The sequence below is a fragment of the Callithrix jacchus genome, chromosome 20, assembly GCF_049354715.1.
Source record: "Callithrix jacchus isolate 240 chromosome 20, calJac240_pri, whole genome shotgun sequence".
Lineage (NCBI taxonomy): Eukaryota > Metazoa > Chordata > Mammalia > Primates > Cebidae > Callithrix > Callithrix jacchus.
The window spans coordinates 4,326,564-4,343,795 of NC_133521.1; the positions used below are offsets into that span (position 1 = coordinate 4,326,564).

General features: G+C 39.8%; 1 pseudogene across 1 annotated transcript in view; it reads left to right on the forward strand.

The window, feature by feature from the left end:
• Positions 1-16,104, forward strand: part of LOC144580577 (putative coiled-coil domain-containing protein 144C) — a 33,655-nt pseudogene extending 17,551 nt beyond the window's left edge. The window contains exons 3-4 of the transcript XR_013530447.1: positions 5,426-6,321; positions 14,357-16,104. The product of XR_013530447.1 is annotated as a putative coiled-coil domain-containing protein 144C (transcript). The remainder of the gene's footprint in view (positions 1-5,425; positions 6,322-14,356) is intronic.
• The last annotated feature ends 1,128 nt before the right edge of the window (positions 16,105-17,232 follow it).

Here is a 17,232-nt window from a genome sequence, read left to right on the forward strand (position 1 = left end):
CTCCTGTGTCCTCCCAAGCCTAAACCAGGAGGAAGCTGAAACTATGAATAGACCAATAACAAGGTCAGAAGTCGAGGCAGCAATTAAGAGCGTACCACACAAAAAAAGCCCAGGTCCAGACGGGTTCACAGCCGAATTCTACCAGACACACAAAGAGGAGCTGGTACCATTCCTTCTGAAACTATTCCAAATAATCCAAAAAGAAGGAATCCTTCCCAAATCATTCTATGAGACCAATATCATCCTGATACCAAAACCCGGCAGAGACCCAACGAGAAAAGAAAACTTCAGGCCAATATCCATGATGAACATAGATGCAAAAATCTTCAATAAAATATTGGCAAGCCGATTGCAACAGCAAATCAAGAAACTTATCCGTCATGGTCAAGTAGGATTCATCCCGGGGATGCAAGGCTGGTTCAACATATGCAAATCTATAAACGTAATTCACCACATAAACAGAACCATAAACAAAAACTACATGATTATCTCAATTGACGCAAAGAAGGCATTTGACAAAATTCAACAGCCCTTTATGCTAAAAACCCTCAATAAACTCGGTATCGATGGAACGTATCTCAAAATAATAAAAGCTATTTATGACAAACCAACAGCCAATATCATACTGAATGGGCAAAAACTGGAAGCATTCCCTTTCAAATCTGGAACTAGACAGGATGCCCTCTCTCACCACTCCTATTCAATATAGTACTGGAAGTTCTAGCCAGAGCAATCAGGCAAGAAAAAGAAATAAAGGGTATTCAAATAGGAAAGGAGGAAGCCAAATTGTCTCTATTTGCAGACGACATGATAGTATACCTAGAAGACCCCATCGCCTCAGCCCAAAAACTCCTGAAACTGATAAGCAACTTCAGCAAAGTCTCAGGATATAAAATCAATGTGCAAAAATCACAAGCCTTCCTCTACACCAATAACAGACTTAAAGAAAGCCAAATCAAGAACGAACTGCCATTCACAATTGCTACAAAAAGAATAAAATACCTTGGAATACAACTCACAAGGAATGTAAGGGACCTCTTCAAGGAAAACTACAAACCACTGCTCAACGAAGTCAGAGAGGACACAAACAGATGGAGAAACTTTCCATGTTCATGGTTAGGAAGAATTAATATCGTGAAAATGGCTATACTGCCCAAAGTAATTTACAGAATCAATGCTATCCCCATCAAGCTACCATTGACTTTCTTCACAGAACAGGAGAAAACCACCATGAACTTCATATGGAAGCAAAAGAGAGCCCGCAGAGCCAAGTCAATTCTAAGCAAAAAGAACACAGTGGGGGGCTTCACACTACCGGATTTCAAACTATACTACAAGGCTACAGTAATCAAAACAGCATGGTACTGGTACCAAAACAGAGATATAGACCAATGGAACAGAACAGAGGCAACAGAGACAACACAACATATCTACAACCACACAATCTTTAATAAACCTGTCAAAAACAAGCAATGGGGAAAGGATTCCCTGTTCAACAAATGGTGTTGGGAAAACTGGCTAGCCATGTACAGAAAGCAGAAACTGGACCCCTTCCTGACACCTTACACTAAAATTAACTCCAGATGGATTAAAGACTTAAACATAAGACCTGGCACAATAAAAACTCTAGAAGGAAATCTAGGCAAAACTATCCAGGACATAGGAGTAGGCAAGAACTTCATGACCAAAACATCAAAAGCATTGGCAACAAAAGCCAAAATAGACAAATGGGACCTAATCAAACTCCACAGCTTCTGCACGGCAAAAGAAACAGTCACTAGAGTGGATCGGCAACCAACAGAATGGGAAAAAATTTTTGCAGTTTACCCATCTGACAAAGGGCTGATATCCAGAATTTACAAAGAACTCAAACAGATTTACAGGAAAAAAACAAACAAGCCCATTCAAAAGTGGGCAAAGGATATGAACAGACACTTTACGAAAGAAGACATATATGAGGCCAACAGTCATATGAAAAAATGCTCATCGTCACTGGTCATCAGAGAGATGCAAATCAAAACCACACTGAGATACCATCTCACGCCAGTTAGAATGGCGATCATTAAAAAATCTGGTGACAACAAATGCTGGAGAGGATGTGGAGAAAAAGGAACACTTTTACACTGTTGGTGGGAGTGTAAATTTGTTCAACCACTGTGGAAGACAGTGTGGCGATTCCTCAAGGCCTTAGAAATAGAAATTCCATTTGACCCAGCAATCCCATTACTGGGTATATATCCAAAAGACTATAAGTCGTTGTACTATAAGGACACATGTACACGAATGTTCATTGCAGCACTGTTTACAATAGCAAAGACTTGGAATCAACCCAAATGCCCATTGATGATAGACTGGATTGGAATGTGGCACATATACACCATGGAATATTATGCAGCAATCAGAAATGATGAGTTCGTGTCGTTTGTAGGGACATGGATGAATCTGGAGAACATCATCCTCAGCAAACTGACACAAGAACAGAAAACGAAACACCGCATATTCTCACTCATAGGTGGGTGATGAAAAATAAGAATGCATGGACACAGAGAGAAGAGTACTAAACACTGGCGTCTATTGGGGGGAAATGGGGAGGGTCAGTGGGAGGGGGAGGTAGGGAGGGATAGCCTGGGGAGAAATGCCAAATGTGGGTGAAGGGGAGAAAGGAAGCAAAACACACTGTTATGTGTGCACCTATGCAACTGTCTTGCATGTTCTGCGCATGTACCCCCAAACCTAAAATGCAATAAAAAATTTAAAAAAAAATAGAAAAGAAAAGAAAAAGTACTCATATACACTGTGCAGGCTTACTAGTTAGGGTATGCTGAGGTAAAATCTTTTCAAGTGAGCACATTTTGTAACAGTACTAATCATCTGATACTTCGTTTTTTGGTAGATTTAACACAACCTGAATTTAGTCCAAACCACACTGCCAAAGTTAAGTTTGCTGGTTTATTTTTTTCTTGCAATTGTAGCTAAGGCAAATTATTTTTCACTTTTTCCTGTGATTTGGGAGTAGCTAAACCTATATTAAGAAGTTTAACAGGTAAATTTTAACTAGTTTATTTTTTTGTTATATTTTATTGGGAATAAAGTTATTTTAATAAATGCTCTGTGCTGGGCATAGTGGCCCATGCCTGTAATCCCAGTACTTTGGGAGGCTGAGGTGGGAGAATTGCTTCAGCCCAGGAGTTCAAGACCAGCTTGGGCAACATGGTGATGCCCCATCTCTACAAAATGTTAAAAAAATTTAGCCAAGCATGGTGGCATGTGCCTGTGTTTTTAGCTACATGGGAGGCTGAGATGGGAAGATGACTTGAGCCTAAGAGGTTGAGGCTGCAGTGAGCCATGCTTGCACCACTGCACTCCAACCTGGACAACAGAGGGAGACCTTGTCTCAAAAAATAAATATAAAAACATGTACCTTGACAAAGATAACTTCTGAGAAACAAAACAAGCAAATTAAGTTTCCCTTTTGCATCTCCCAAAAATATCTCAAGAACAAGAAATAAATAAGGATTAGATAGAGAAGATATGTCTGTATATTAAGGACTCTTTTTTCTTTACTATTTCATATATCACTTGATATATGAACAAAGAACATTCAAAATTTAGTCTCTGAACTGGCTATACATTTTCTCCTTACCTTTCAGTAGAAATAATAAACTAACCTCCCCATTAATATAAAAATAAGATTAAATCTTATTTTAAATCTGAGGAAATGTGTATTAAATGAGGCAAATTAGAGTGGGAAAATAAAACTTCTCACAAATAAGTTAAATCAGAGGTTTGGTGAAACCTGTGAAATTATGAAATTGCTGCTTTTATTTAGGAAGCGCCAGTCCATGATAGCTCAAACGGAGGAATGAACATAAAGGAAATTCCTTCTAAATTGACAGATAATAACTTGTGAGGAAAAAGATGCATCTGGAGTGCCTGTCTTCATGGTATCTCAGGCCTTTTGTTGAACACATAGAACCAGTCTCAAAAATGTGTTTCTATCTTATTCATATTCTGAGTGTTTGGTACATGTTTGCCAGGCAGCTTCTAAGCTTTATTTAAATGAAAATAAATAAGACTGAAAATAACAAACCAGACAGTGACCATGTTTTTAACATAGATGAGGAGAATTTTTATGACACTCTAAGAAAGTAAGTTGTTACAATAAAACTAAAAGTAGGTCAAGAGCTTGATATGCAAATGACAAAAAATACGACCAAGACCAAGGTACCATAAGGCACCAAATTAGACATCAGGCATATGCCTCTGTCTAGTGAGCCAAAAGGTCAAAACGCTTGCTACTAACAAAACGTGTTCTAGTTATTGGAAGTGATTTAATCTTATTTTTGTATTAATGGAGATGTTAGTTTATTGTTTCTACTGATAGGTACAGAGAAAATGTATAGCCAGTTTAGAGACTGTATTTTCAAGGTTCTTTGTTTTACTTTTGATGAGAGTAACAGTCTGCTCCAAGTAGTGTCTAATTTCAGTGCAAAGAGCTTTGAACACAATGATATGCCACAACATATGCTTAGTGATAATTTATTAATATGTATTTTATTCCTAGTAAAATAGTTCAGTATATTTTCCATTTCACATTTATTACTCTTTCAAACATTATAAAGAGGATATAGAAGTTACTGCAATGGCAAATGATTTTATGGCTTTCTAAGAAAAGCTCTATAATTTTATCTTATTTACTATTGGTGTTTTGAAATAAGGAAAAAAAGCTTCTCTTTGTATTTATTTACACTAATGAAATAAATGTGATTTGGTGGAGGAGCATTAGAAGTAGAGTCAGAAAACCTGGGGAATATCCTGCAGCTTGCTTATTTTTTGATCACTTCTTTGCAGAATTGTGACAGAGTTCAGTGATGTGTATAGAAGTGCTTAGTAAGATGCTTATATTTAGCATTTATGCATGAATGCCGTTCTTAGGACTGACCATAAAAAAGATACAAAAATAGAATATCTGTAGAATATACTCAGGAAAAAGAAACTTAAAGGACTTTGGGAAATTTCATCTGTCCAAATATATGCAGAGCTAAAGCTCTTAGTATATGGTGGAATATAGCTTAGATATCAAAGTATAAACCTGATATTTAATGTAGTAAATTTTTAAAATCTTTTATGTCTTTGGGTTTGTTGTTGTTCTGAGAAAGGTTTTTCCAATTCTGGAAACCTTACAAATCCTGTAGTGCTTTCTCTTTTACTTGTATGGACTCATCGTCTTCAAATAAATCTTTGATCTTTGGAGAATTTATGCTGTATGAGGTTTAAAGTTTTAATTCAGCTTTTTTCCCAGTTAGATATTTATTTGTGGCAATGCTTTCATTTTATAAATGTACATGATATTTTTTAATTTCAGAGAAAATAATGAGATGTCATTGTATCGAATGCTAGCTAGAAGTTTTTTTTGTTTATTTAGATTTCTCATTGGCATAAGAAAGAAAAATATCTGCTGCATGAAAACCACATGTTGCAGGAAGAAATTGACAGACTAAGACTGGAAATAGACATAAAGGAAATTAGGAACCAGCAAAAAGAAAATAAATATCTTGAGGACATTGAAATTGTGAAAGCAAAGAATGATTTCCTTCAAAATGCTTTGAAACAGAAAGAAGAAACATTAACAACAACGATATCTCAGTACAGTGTACAGCTTGAAGTTTTGACAGCTGAGAATGAAAGGCTCCGTTCTGAATTGGAGGCTAAAAATCAAAACCAGGAGGCATTGGAAACAGAAATTGAATCATATCGTTGTAGACTGGCCGCTGCTATACAAGATTGTGATCAACATCAGGCATCAAAAAGAGATGCAGAACTCAGTTTCGAGAGAGCAAGAGAAGAGTGGCTTCATTTAAAGGAAAAATTGAATTTTGATATGAGTAACCTAAATGATAAGAACGAGATGCTTTCTAAAAACTCTCTAATGCTGAAAATGAAATCAGAAGCCTCAAAATGAAGCGCCGCCACATAAAAGATGCTCTAAGAGAAAAGATATTGGTTTTAGAAGGTATCCAAAATGAAGAAGGCAAAGTGAATAAACACATTCAAAAGCAAGACCCTCTAGAGGAGAGATTATCTCAAATACAGAATGAAAATTTGTTACTTCAACAGCAACTGGATGAGGCTCACAAGAAAGCTGACAATCAAGAAAAGACAATTAATATCCAAGAGCAACTTATTGCTACTGTCAAAAATCAACCTGAGAGTAAAAAGCAGCATCTTCTACTAGAGCAGAAAAACAACATGTTAGTCAATAAAGTCAATTATTTAGATGAAAGATTGTCCGAATAAGAAAAAAAGAAAGCAGAAAGAAATGTAAGTATTGTGAAAGAAAATATTTTTCAAGCTTTTTGAAAGAAAATGTAAAGTAATATTTGGTTTGGGCTAAGTAATAAGTCTCATTGAATATAAAGATATTGTAAATATATTTGCTATCTCAGCCTGGAAGCATGCTGGCAAAAAAGGTTATACTAGAAAGATGCTTTACTTTGAGTAAAGAAATTGTGTCACCTGTGAAACATTAAGAGGTTAAGTTATAGATTATTAATAGATATAGACTAATATAAATAATGTAATCTTACACTACTTAAATACTCTTTTTTTTTTGGAGACAGAGTCTTACTCTGTTGCCCAGGCAGGAGTGCTGTGGCATGATCTTGGCTCACTGCAACATCTGCCTCCTGGGTTCAAGCAGTTCTCCTGCCTCAGCCTCCCGAGTAGCTGTGATTACAGGCATGTTCCACCATACCTGGCTAATTTTTATATTTTTAGTAGAGATAGGGTTTTGCCATGTTGGCCAGGCTGGTCTAGAACTTCTGAGCTCAGCTGATCCCCCCACCTTGGCCTCCCAAAGTGCTGAAATTACAGGTATAAGCCTCCAAAGCTGTCCTGAAATATTTTTAATGTCTTTATGTGGCCACATTTTAAAACCATGATGAAATATATAAATGGAAATACTCATACCTGAAATGAATATTTTGAAATTAACATTCAGTTTGGTGGGTGATTTTGACAGTTAGGTCTAGATTTCCCAGGTGAACTGAAGTGTACTGCTGTATCTCATAAGGCTTTCCCTCAGGAGCTTCTTATATATTGAAGTTGGTGTAGCCTTATTTTTATTCATGTTAGTTTGACTTAAATCTGAAACTATCACAATCTCAAATTATTGTCATGACCTCCCAACTCTTTGAAGAGATTCAGTTTTAATTCAATATAATTTGGGACAGATGTGAGTGTCAGTAAAACCATATTAGATTTAATCTTACCACTGGCATTCATAATTTATTTTGAAGGTTTTTACATGTAATTTTTGCATAATTTTAATTTCAAAGCTCTAAGACTATTTTGGTTTGGATATAACTTCGTCGAGTACAAAGATAATTGTAGCAATCTGTGATTTTTTTCGTTTGTCATGGGGTGCCCACGTTTAAACTAATTATATTATATTCACATATAGTGGGAATGGAGTGAGTAGGGGAGAGAGTGTAGGAGCTGAGAGCATGAAGGTGGAGGCAAGGTTATCAAGGGCCTCAAAGGCATTGGAATTTTAGTTTTATTTGGAGATAGGAATCTATTGGAAAGATTTGAGCAGGCAATTGAATAAAAGAGGAATTGTGAAGTTGATTTGAACTTCTAATAAATAAGAGAGAAAAGATTTCAGAGTATAGAATTTACCAAAAGAACATTGTAAGATGGCGCTGTGAGAACAACCCAGGATTGGAGCTCTCTTTGAGTCCGCGGAGATGTGAGTCGGAGCTGCATTTCCAGACTGATCTTTGTTGCCCACGGAACGGGGAGATTCCCAAGTATAGGGGAGACGCTGGACGCCTGGCAGTGCCTCTGCCTGGTGAAGCCAGCAGCCGGGGTGGTAGCAGACGGCTCTGCCCATCACTCCCCACAGGGCATGCTTGTCCCAATGCCCTGTTGAGCCGGCAACCTGAGAATTGAAAGGGCTGGACTTGAGACTGAGCGAGACTTGGACAGTGGGCCCGCCCAGGGGATTGCAGGGACAGAGAATTTGGGCTACCCCCGTGGGACGAACTAGACCGTGATTTCAAGCGATCCCCGTGCAGTCGGTCTGAGACGCTCTGTGAAGGACGGGCGTCCAACATTACCGAGACAACCTGCCCCAACTGAGATACACACCCACTGCCGAGGCAGCCAGCCATTGCCGAGGCAACCCGTCCCTACTGAGATACACGCCCACTGCTGACGCAGCTTGACGTTGCTGAGGCAACCCTCTACAATAGAGACTGCCTCAGGGCGTGGCGGAGACCACAGCAGAACAGCAGAGCCTGCCCTAACAGGGCAAGCCTCACAACAGCAGGGCGGAGCCTCGGCAGGCAAACAGTGGCTAGTCTGCCTCCTAGCTGGGCAGAACACCTCAACAAACATCCAAAAATAAACCCCGAAAACCCCAACACAGAGCATATGAGAAAAAAAGGGTTTTTTTAATGAGCTCTGTTGCAGCAGAATCAAACATAGCAGCCTAACAGCCCTGAATGAACAACAGAGATCACAGCTCAGCAATTGAGCTCTTATAAAGTACAGACTGTCTCCTCAAGCAGCTCCCTGACCCCTGTATATCCAAAAGACTGACACTTGGCAGGCATCATCCTGGGACAAAGATAGCAGAAAAAGAAACTAGTAGCATCCCTCATTGTGCCACAGCTGCTAGAGGTGCACCCCAGACAAGCAGGGCCTGGAGTGGACCTCAGCAGTCGTACTGCGAAGGGGCTAGGCTGGTAGAAGGAAAACCAAGTAACAGAAATACTTCATCACCAACAATCTGGGTGTCCACTCAGAGACCCAATCGAAAAGTCATCAACTAGGCAGACGACAAGCAGATAAATCCACAAAGATGGGAAGAAACCAGCGCAAAAAGGAGGAAAACACCCGAAACCAGAACACCTCGCCTCCTAGAAAGGACCAAAACTCCTCACCAGCAAGGGAACAAAGCTGGATGGAGAACAACTGTGATGAAATGACAGAATCAGACTTCAGAAGGTGGATAGTGAGAAACTATTGTGAGCTAAAAGAACATGTATTAAATCAATGCAAAGCACTACGGAACTCGAAAAAAGATACGAGGAAATGATAACAAGAATGGATAACTTAGAGAGGAATATGATTGAATTAAAGGAGCTGAAAAACACAATACGAGAACTTCGCGAAGCATGCACAAGTTTCAATAGCCGAATTGACCAAGCAGAAGAAAGAATATCTGAAGTCGAAGACCAACTCAATGAAATAAAACGAGGAACCAAGATTAGAGAAAAAAGCGCAAAAAGGAATGAACAAAGTCTCCAAGAAATGTGGGACTATGTGAAAAGACTGAACCTACGTTTGATAGGTGTACCAGAACAGGACGAAAAGAATGAATCCAAGCTGGAAAATACTCCTCAGGACATCATCCAGGAAAATTTTCCCCACCTAGCAAGACAGGCCAACATTCAAATACAGGAAATACAGAGAACACCACGAAGATATTCCACAAGAAGAGCAACCCCAAGGCACATAATCGTCAGATTCAACAAGGTTGAAATAAAGGAGAAAATACTAAAGGCAGCCAGAGAGAAAGGTCGGGTCACCCACAAAGGGAAGCCCATCAGACTCACAGCAGATCTCTCGGCAGAAACACTACAAGCCAGAAGAGAGTGCGGGCCAATATTCAACATTCTTAAAGAAAAGAACTTTCAACCCAGAATTTCATATCCAGCCAAACTGAGCTTCAGAAGTGAAGGAAAAATAAAATCCTTTGTGAACAAGCAAGTACTCAGAGATTTTGTCACCACCAGGCCTGCTTTACAGGAGCTCCTAAAAGAGGCACTACACATAGAAAGGAACAACCAGTACCAGCCATTCCAAAATCACACTAAATGCTAAAGAGCATCAACATAATGAAGAATCTACAACAACTAACGGGCAAAACAGCCAGCTAGCATCAAAATGGCAGTAGCAAATTCACACATAACAATACTAACCCTAAATGTAAATGGACTAAGTGCACCAATCAAAAGACACAGACTGGCAAATTGGATAAAAAGCCAAAACCCATCAGTGTGCTGTATCCAGGAAACCCATCTCACATGCAAGGATACAGAAAGGCTCAAAATAAAGGGATGGAGGAAGATTTACCAAGCAAATGGAGAGCAAAAAAAAGCAGGAGTTGCAATTCTCATCTCTGATAAAATAGACTTTAAAGCAACAAAGATCAAAAGAGACAAAGAAGGCCATTACATGATGGTAAAAGGATCGATACAACAAGAAGAGCTAATGATCCTGAACATATATGGAGCCAATGCAGGAGCACCCAGATACATAAGGCAAGATCTTAATGACTTACAAAGAGACTTAGACTCCCACACAATAATAGTGGGAGACTTTAACACTCCACTGTCAATATTAGACAGATCAACCAGTCAGAAAATCAACAAGGATATCCAGAGCTTAAACTCAGACCTGGAGCAAGCAAACCTGATAGACATTTACAGAACTCTCCACCCCAAATCTACAGAATATACATTCTTCTCAGCACCACATCACACCTACTCTAAAATTGACCACATAATTGGAAATAAAGCACTGCTCAGCAAATGCAAAACAACTGAAATCATAACAAACAGCCTCTCAGACCATAGTGCTATCAAGCTAGAACTCAGAATACAGAAACAGACCCAGAACCGCACAGCTTCATGGAAACTGAACAACTGGCTCTTGAATGTTGACTGGATAAACAATAAAATGAAGGCAGAAATTAAGAAGTTCTTTGAAACCAACGAGAATGAAGACACAACATGCCAGAATCTCTGGGACACATTTAAAGCAGTCTCTAGAGGAAAGTATATAGCAATAAGTGCCCATATGAGGAGAATGGAGAGATCCAAAATTGACACCCTATCGTCAAAATTGAAAGAGCTAGAGGAGCAAGATTAAAAAAACTCAAAACCCAGCAGAAGACAAGAAATAACGAAGATCAGAGCTGAGCTGAAGGAGATTGAGACACGAAAAACCCTCCAAAAAATCAATAAATCCAAGAGCTGGTTTTTTGAAACGATCAACAAAATAGACCACTAGCCAGATTGATTAAAAAGAAAAGAGAGAACAACCAAATAGATGCAATAAAAAATGATAAAGGGGAAATCACCACAGATTCCACAGAAATTCAAACCATCATCAGAGAATATTATAAACAACTCTATGCACACAAACTAGTAAACCTGGAAGAAATGGATAAATTCCTGGACTCCTGTGTCCTCCCAAGCCTAAACCAGGAGGAAGCTGAAACTATGAATAGACCAATAACAAGGTCAGAAGTCGAGGCAGCAATTAAGAGCCTACCACTCAAAAAAAGCCCAGGTCCAGATGGGTTCACAGCCGAATTCTACCAGACACACAAAGAGGAGCTGGTACCATTTATTCTAAAACTATTTCAAACAATCCAAAAAGAGGGAATCCTTCCCAAATCATTTTATGAGACCAACATCATCCTGATACCAAAACCCGGCAGAGACCCAACAAGAAAAGAAAACTTCAGGCCAATATCCATGATGAACATAGATGCAAAAATCTTCAATAAAATATTGGCAAGCCGATTGCAAGAGCAAATCAAAAAACTTATTCATCATGATCAAGTAGGATTCATCCCGGGGATGCAAGGCTGGTTCAACATACGCAAGTCTATCAACGTAATTCACCACATAAACAGAACCAAAAACAAAAACCACATGATTATCTCAAGTGACGCAGAGAAGGCATTTGACAAAATTCAACAGCTTTTTATGCTAAAAACCCTCAATAAACTCGGTATCGATGGAACGTATCTCAAAGTAATAAAAGCTATTTATGACAAACCAACAGCCAATATCATACTGAATGGGGAAAAACTGGAAGCATTCCCTTTGAAATCTGGCACTAGACAAGGATGCCCTCTCTCACCACTCCTATTCAATATAGTACTGGAAGTTCTAGCCAGAGCAATCAGGCAAGAAAAAGAAATCAAGGGTATTCAAATAGGAAAGGTGGAAGCCAAATTGTATCTATTTGCAGACGACATGATAGTATACCTAGAAGATCCCATCGCCTCAGCCCAAAAACTCCTGAAACTGATAAGCAGCTTCAGCAAAGTCTCAGGATATAAAATCAATGTGCAAAAATCACAAGCATTCCTCTACACCAATAACAGACTTAAAGAAAGCCAAATCAAGAACAAACTGCCATTCACAATTGCTACAAAAAGAATAAAATACCTTGGAATACAACTCACAAGGAACGTAAGGGACCTCTTCAAGGAGAACTACAAACCACTGCTCAACGAAATCAGAGAGGACACAAACAGATGGAGAAACATTCCATGTTCATGGTTAGGAAGAATTAATATAATGAAAATGGCTATACTGCCCAAAGTAATTTACAGAATCAACGCTATCCCCATCAAGTTACCATTGACTTTCTTCACAGAACTGGAAAAAACCACCATGAACTTCATATGGAACCAAAAGAGAGCCCGCATAGCCAAGTCAATTCTAAGCAAAAAGAACACAGCGGGGGGCATCACACTACCGGATTTCAAACTATACTACAAGGCTACAGTAATCAAAACAGCATGGTACTGGTACCAAAACAGAGATATAGACCAATGGAACAAAACAGAGGCACCGGAGGCAACACAACTTATCTACAACTATACAATCTTTGATGAACCTGACAAAAACCAGCAATGGGGAAAGGATTCCATGTTTAACAAATGGTGTTGGGAAAACTGGCTAGCCATGTGCAGAAAGCAGAAACTGGACCCCTTCCTGACACCTTACACTAAAATTAACTCCAGATGGATTAAAGACTTAAACATAAGACCTGGCACGATATAAATCCTAGAAGGAAATCTAGGCAAAACTATCCAGGACATAGGAGTAGGCAAGGACTTCATGAACAAAACACCAAAAGCATTGGCAACAAAAGCCAAAATAGACAAATGGGACCTAATGAAACTCCACAGCTTCTGCATGGCAATAGAAACAGTCACTAGAGTGAATCGGCAACCAACAGAATGGGAAAAAATTTTTGCAGTTTACCCATCTGACAAAGGGCTGATATCCAGAATTTACAAAGAACTCAAACAGATTTACAGGAAAAAAACAAACAAGCCCATTCAAAAGTGGGCAAAGGATATGAACAGACACTTTACGAAAGAAGACATATATGAGGCCAACAATCATATGAAAAAATGCTCATCATCACTGATCATCAGAGAGATGCAAATCAAAACCACACTGAGATACCATCTCACGCCAGTTAGAATGGCGATCATTAAAAAATCTGGAGACAACAGATGCTGGAGAGGATGTGGAGAAAAAGGAACACCTTTACACTGTTGGTGGGAGTGTAAATTAGTTCAACCATTGTGGAAGACAGTGTGGCGATTCCTCAAGGCCTTAGAAATAGAAATTCCATTTGACCCAGCAATCCCATTACTGGGTATATATCCAAAAGACTATAAATGGTTGTACTATAAGGACACATGTACACGAATGTTTATTGCAGCACTGTTTACAATAGCAAAGACTTGGAATCAACCCAAATGTTCATTGATAATAGACTGGATTGGAAAAATGTGGCACATATACACCATGGAATATTATGCAGCAATCAGAAATGATGAGTTTGTGTCGTTTGTAGCGACATGGATGAATCTGGAGAACATCATCCTCAGCAAACTGACACAAGAACAGAAAATGAAACACCGCATATTCTCACTCATAGGCGGGTGATGATAAATGAGAACACATGGACACAGAAAGGGGAGTACTAAACACTGGGGTCTATTGGGGGAAAAGGGGAGGGCCTGTGGGAGGGGGAGGTGGGGAGGGATAGCCTGGGGAGAAATGCCAAATGTGGGTGAAGGGGAGAAAGAAAGAAAAGCACACTGCCATGTGCGTACCTACGCAACTGTCTTGCATGCTCTGCTCATGTACCCCAAAATCTAAGATCCAATAAAAAAATTAATTAATTAATTTTAAAAAAAAAGAATTTACCACCACTGGTTTCACTCACTCACTCATTACTTTTTGAGACTTCAGTAGATGATTAAGCATTGCAAACTTAGGGAGTGAATGAATAGTGGGCTGTATCCGTTGTTTAAGTCACGGAACACTGATTTGGCAGGAAAATAACATCTTTTCTGTCCTTAACTGAATTGAGTAATGAACATTCCTGTTCATTACACATGAGGAAAAGAAGGTGAATTAGTGTATGTGGTAATATTTTTCAAAGTATTTGTATTAGAGTTAAATCTTATGACCATCATTTAATAATAAGGTGACATAAAGTAATAACAAAAATATCTTTACAGGAAATTGTGAGACAACTTCAACAAGAACTGGATGGTATTGTATAAAAACAACCTATGTCAGAGCCCTCACTAGGGCTACACTATGTGATGATGTTAATTAAGATGAAACACAGGACTTAAAGAGGAAATCAGGTCAAATCAGAAGTCACGTATGTATAAAATGTAGCATGTCAACATTTAATCTATAGCTAGTTAAATAATATCAAGTGGTTTAGGATACTAATTTCAGTGAGCAGTTTTCTTTTGTATTTTCATTATAATTAGTTTTATTATCTTTATAATGTATTTGATTCTTAACCTCTTGACTTTTATTCTGTCACTTTTTCCTCTTAAGTATGTATATATTGAGGGACTCAAGATGGCGCTGTGAGAACAACCCAGGATTGGAGCCCGCGTTGAATTCGCAAACGGTGAGTCAGTGCTGCATTTCCAGACTGATCTTTGTTGCCCACAGACCGGGGAAACTCCCAAGTATAAAAAGACACGGGACGCCAGGCAGTAGGTCTGCCTGGCGAAGCCGGCAGCCGGGGCGGCGGCGGCCGGCCCTACCCAGCAATCCCCACAGGGCGCGCTTGTCCGGGTGCCTTGTTGAACCGGCAACCTGAGACTTGAGAGGGCTGGACTTGAGACTGAACGAGACTTGCACAGTAGCCCAGCCCAGGGGATTGCAGGGACAGATCGTTTGGGATACCCAGTGGGACGAACAAAACCGCGATTTCAAACTATCCCGGGCAGACGGTCCGAGACGCTCTGTGGGGGAGAGGCGTCCACCACTATGGAGGCAACCCGCCCCAACTGAGATACACGCCCACTGCTGACGCAGCCTGCCATTGCTGAGGCAACACGCTACAACGAAGAGACTCCGCCGCAGGGCGTGGCGGAGACCACAGCAGAGCCGGCAGGAACAGCGCGAATCACACAACAGCAGGGCGGAGCCTCGGCAGCCAAACAGTGGCTAGTCTGCCTTTGAGCTGGGCAGGACACCTGATCAGATATCCAAAAATAAAGCCCAAACCCCTCAACACAGAGCATTTGAGAAAAAAAAAAGGGTTGTTTAATGAGCTGTGTTGCAGCAGAATCAAACATAGCAGCCTAACAGCCCTGAATGAACAACAGAGTGCACAGTCAGCAATTAAACCCCTATAAAGTACAAACTGTCTCCTCAAGCAGCTCCCTGACCCCTCTATATCCAAAAGACTGTCATTAGGCAGGCATCATCCTGGGACAAAGAGAGCAGAAAAAGAAACTGGTAGCATCCCTCGCTGTGCCACGGCTACTAGAGGTGCACCCCAGACAAGCAGGTTCTGGAGCGGACCTCAACAGTCGTGCAGCGAAGGGGCTAGACTGGTAGAAGGAAAACCAAGCAACAGAAATACTTCATCATCAACATTCTGGGTGTCCACTCAGAGACCCAAACGAAAAGTCAGCAACTACGCAGACGACCAGCGGACAAATCCACAAAGATGGGAAGAAACCAGCGCAAAAAGGAGGAAAACACCCGAAACCAGAACACATCGCCTCCTAGAAAGGACCAAAACTCCTCACCAGCAAGGGAACAAAGCTGGACGGAGAATGACTGTGACGAAATGACGGAATTAGACTTCAGAAGATGGATAATGAGAAACTTTTGTGAGCTAAAAGATCATGTATTAAATCAATGCAAAGAAACTAAGAACCTTGAAAAAAGATTTGAAAAAAGATTCGAGGAAATGATAACAAGAATGGATACCTTAGAGAGGAATATGAATGAATTAAAGGAGCTGAAAAACACAATACGAGAACTTCGTGAAGCAAACGCAAGTTTCAATAGCCGAATTGACCAAGCAGAAGAAAGAATATCTGAAGTCGAAGACCAAATCAATGAAATAAAACGAGAAACCAAGATCAGAGAAAAAAGCGCAAAAAGGAATGAACAAAGTCTCCAAGAAATGTGGGACTATGTGAAAAGACCTAACCTACGTTTGATAGGTGTACCAGAAGGGGACGAAGAGAATGAATCCCAGCTGGAAAATACTCTTCAGGACATCATCCAGGAAAATTTCCCCCACCTAGCAAGACAAGCCAACACTCAATTGCAGGAAATACAGAGAACACCACAAAGATATTCCGCAAGAAGAGCAACCCCAAGGCACATAATCGTCAGATTCAACAGGGTAGAAATAAAGGAGAGAATACTAAGGGCAGCCAGAGAGAGAGGTCGGGTCACCCACAACGGGAAGCCCATCAGACTCACAGCAGATCTCTCGGCAGAAACTCTGCAAGCCAGAAGAGAGTGGGGGCCAATATTCAACATTCTTAAAGAAAAGAACTTTCAACCCAGAATTTCATATCAGCCAAACTGAGCTTCAGAAGTGAAGGAAGAATAAAATCCTTTGCGAACAAGCAAGTACTCAGAGATTTTATCACCACCAGGCCTGCTTTACAAGAGCTCCTAAAAGAGGCACTACACATAGAAAGGATCAATCAGTACCAGCCATTCCAAAATCACACTGAATGCTAAAGAGCTTCAATATAATGAAGAATCTACAACAACTAACAGGCAAAACAGCCACTTAGAATCAAAATGGCAGTGTCAAATTCACACATAACAATATTAACCCTAAATGTAAATGGACTAAATGCACCAATCAAAAGACACAGACTGGCAAATTGGATAAAAATCCAAAACCCATCAGTGTGCTGTATCCAGGAAACCCATCTCACATGCAAGGAGACACAAAGGCTCAAAATAAAGGGATGGAGGAAGATTTACCAAGCTAATGGAAAGCAAAAAAAAAGCAGGAGTTGCAATTCTCATCTCTGATAAAATAGACTTTAAAGCAACAAAGATCAAAAGAGACAAAGAAGGCCATTACATAATGGTAAAAGGATCGATA